The sequence below is a fragment of the Cynoglossus semilaevis genome, chromosome 12, assembly GCF_000523025.1.
Source record: "Cynoglossus semilaevis isolate Cse_v1.0 chromosome 12, Cse_v1.0, whole genome shotgun sequence".
In the NCBI taxonomy this organism is placed as follows: domain Eukaryota; kingdom Metazoa; phylum Chordata; class Actinopteri; order Pleuronectiformes; family Cynoglossidae; genus Cynoglossus; species Cynoglossus semilaevis.
The window spans coordinates 3,987,072-3,991,154 of NC_024318.1; positions in this window are offsets into that span (position 1 = coordinate 3,987,072).

Sequence of the window (4,083 nt, forward strand, 5' to 3'; positions counted from 1 at the left end):
TGAGCTCCGTGTCTTTCACCGTGAACGACGCCAGCTTGGCACCCTTCACCTCCACCAGCTTGCACTCGTTGTTTTGCGGCGTGCTCTCCACCGGCGACGGCGTGGCGTACACGGGCTTGGCGCCGCCGGACACGGGCAGAACTCCGGGTTTGAGCGGAGTGCCGTTGGGTAGTAAGAGTTCCGACCTGAACTGGTGCAGCAGCGCCTGGTGAGCCACCGGAGGAGCCGGGGAAGAGGCGGCTGATGTGGCCGCAGGTGGCGGGGAGTTGGTGGCCGGAGAGACGGAGCTCGGCGCCGGATGGTGTCCGAGCGGTGCTGCGGGGAGCAGAGCCTGAGCAGCCGGGCTTGCCATAGTGGTCATGTCCGAGACTTTCTAATGGTTTTATAAAACGACAAAAGAAGAAAAAAAAAAGTTCTGACAGAAGTATCTATAAAAGTTACTTTGGTGAAGACGAACAGATGCTGAGCGAGAATAAAGAGCGCATTGATTGAACCGGAGGAGAAAAGAGGAGGTGATGATGAAAGGAGGAGCAGCGGAGTCAGGATCCGTGTGTGGGAAAACAGATCAGCACATAGTTGAATCAGAGTGAGAGGAGGACTGTCTCCGAGCTGGAGATGCTACTGTCACATTGAGTGAGAGAGGAGGAGTCTGGCCATGAGAGAGAGAGAGACATTCACAAACAGAGAGGGGGAGAGAGGGAGAGAGGGGAGAGATCAGCCCACATAAACTTTGGATAAGCCTATTTGTTAACGCCTACAACAGCACACTTTTAATATGAACACGTTTCTGTGACCTTAATCATCTACTTGACACTTGAAAGCATCTCATTAATGTCACTCGATATAAACCCGGGTCTGACAGTTGAGCAATCACAGCCTTTAATTCTTTTTTGGAGAAAATAAAATCATACGATATTTATATATTAAATATTACACATTAAAACCAATGATTTAAAAAATGCCATAATGAACAATAATTTGGCTCCTTCTGTACATGACGAAGTAAATTCATCAGCACATCAAGCTATGGATCCTGCTGTATACATGCTGTATAGCCAATGAACGCCTGACATAACACGTGATAACAGACACGAGTGACGTGTGACGTAAATAGTAACGAAAACGCTACAGTTTTGTTAGTAAAAGCATGTAATGTGCTATTGAAAATACGCTAATTTTCCTCATAATATTATAACTCGATACTATTGTTATATTACTACAATACTATACAATTTGTACTATGACATTATCTGACTATCCAATGATGCAAACTGTTAATAAAATCTACAGAGAATGTCAGAAGTATTGGGTTTTGAGAAAGCATGTGTGGCGGAAAAGTATGTGAGGGTGGTGCAACATATGTACAAAGACAGCATGACAGTGATGAGCTGTGCAGTCAGAGTGACAGATGGGTGTCTGGGTAGCAGTACTCGGAACCAGGCTTTGGGGCCCTGTTTGCATTCAGTGTTGATGGACAGGTAGGCGGGTTAGGTCAGGGGGGAGGAGCTAAGGAAAGTAATGAAGGTTGGCAGAGATGCAGAGAAAATGAAATGAACCAGGATGGACACAACATAAAACAAGCAGATCAGATGAACAGTTAAGGTTAGTAATAACAGGAAGTACAGTCCGAGTTGAGTTGGTCTGGAGAGACAGAACAGGAACTGTTGTTGAAGATGAAGACGAAGGATGATTCCAGAGACTATTGACAGATGTATTGAAGATGGAGGTGAGATGATCAAAGTCTGAAGGCAGCAGCGAAAAGTAGAACAAATATCAAAATGTGTCGTTCCGTCATGTAAATATAGCATATTTGAAAAATTATGTTTATATCAGGTGTTGTTAAAGCTTCTGGGAATCCGAAAAAATGAATCCAACAAAACAGATATATTTTGTCTCTGACTGTATGTTGTTCAAGAACGGCAGAAGTCTGGATCACAGTGTGAAGTGGAGAAGGAGCCAGAAAGCTCATAAAAAAGAGAGAGAGAAGGGGGGCAATAACCTTGGTTTGACAAATTGACCCCTTTACCTGGTCTCTTGTACCACTTTCTCATGCAGTCTGCTCCCTCACACACACACACACACACACACACACACACCCATCATTTACATATGGAGCTCGCAGTCCTTTCAAAGTGGCTTTCACGGAACATTGTGCTGATAATGATCTCGGTCGTGAGGGAGAAAGACACACACACACACACACACACACACACACACACACACTCACAGATCTCCGGAGACCATCTCGCCATAAGACAAGGGGGAAGAGGATAAAACTCTGACTGTACCCCAACTCAAAGGACTGGAACACTTTTTCCCCCTCCACCCCCCCTCCCTCTCCAATAAGCCCTCTTGTGTTTTTTAATTGGCAGAAATTAATCTTTAGGATGTAGATGGTAGATTTACATTCATTAAAAGTCAAGAGAGGAAGCCAGGCTTGATGCTAATCAAATCTGCTTAATTATGCTTAACATGAGTATCTCCAGGGGGAGAGAGAGAGGGAGAGAGAGGGAGAGAGAGATAGCTAAGTCGAACTTTTTACTTTTTGCCTTTGATAACTCCTGCTGAGTATGGCCTTTTCCTTGCCAAAAAGAAATGTCACGACTCTCTCTCTCTCTGTCTGTGGAAAACACACGGATAAAGGCGTCACCGCGGAGCCGACCTGATTCATGTTCTAAATTCACACTTTAAAATGTCTGTTATCGACGAAAAGAAAAAGAAAGAAAAAGTCACATTTGTTCACCTCGCCGAAGCTGTTTGACTTCATTCAGGGTTAGGGAATCAAGTGATATCAGATGTAAGTGAATATAACGGATTAAAAAGGGTCAAAGTGGTTGTTTATAAAATTCAATGTTTTGTTTTACTTTAGGGATTAAAAAGGGTCAAAGTGGTTGTTTTTAAAATTCAATGTTTTGTTTTGTTTTACTTTAACTACTGAAAAATTAAGTATTTGATTCAATGTATGTTTGTTAGTTCCCAGCATGCTCTGGTGGGACGTGACATTTTCTCGCAACAGGAAGGTCATAATGTAGCTCTCATTCAAAACGCCTGAAACTCCCTTCATATGAAACAATAGGTGTCGCTTAATGTAAAAAAGAGGCAGGAAATTCCCTGAATCTGAATAATCTAAAGTGTATGATTTTACGACATAAACAAAAAATGTGTTTATTTTGTTTGGAGTGTTGTCGTCAAATGTGGTTCAGTGCTGGTAGAGCAGCGGCGTGTGTCTTGTCGCGCGTCTCGTTCCTAATCCTCAGAGTTTCCAGGCCATCCATCTCTCCAGGTGGATACATTCTCCCCTCACTAAATATAACCATGTTAATTAATAATTGATATCTCCTTTGATCCCTCTAATTGCTCTGGTACACTATTATTCTCGGTGTTAACCTTCACCACTCGGCCTAGTTCATGGGACTGCACGAGTGACACGTACCAAAAAAAGCCGGTACTTTTGGTATTTTAACATCAGGGACAGTTAGAGACAGGAGCAGGGTGCAACAGCCCAGTGGACAGATGAGGAAATTACACCTGCTATTTCACCAACAATGTGTGTGAGTTTGTTTTTTAAAACATTAATTTTTGATTCACAGTTTAAGTAATGCTCTATTTAATGGAAAACAGGAGACACTTTTTTTTAATTAAAACTATTGTGTGTAAAAGCTCTGCTCACTTTCTATTTAATTTATCTTTTTTTAATTATTTTGATTCATTTTATAATATACTTTATATATGTCGTTATTGGTTTTTTTTTCTAATTTGATGATAATGTTTAAAGACTTTTCGTCTAAGACTTAGCTTGGTTTGCGCTCACACACACACGCTGCACATACCTCCCACTACTTCCAGTTAGTCGCATATTGATTGAATCCTAACCTAGGACGTACAAGTACTCGGCAAGTACACAAATTATAATTATCTGGACAGTATCTGGACCCTGGCAGAAACCACTGCTTAATGTGCATAACCCTTCAATCCCTTTGTAAAATTTCATTAAAAACAACTACCAAATTGGACAACGTTGAAGCGTTGATCCAGTGTCTCTGGCAGGAGGGAGTTCTGCATAATTATTATGACCAGACAACA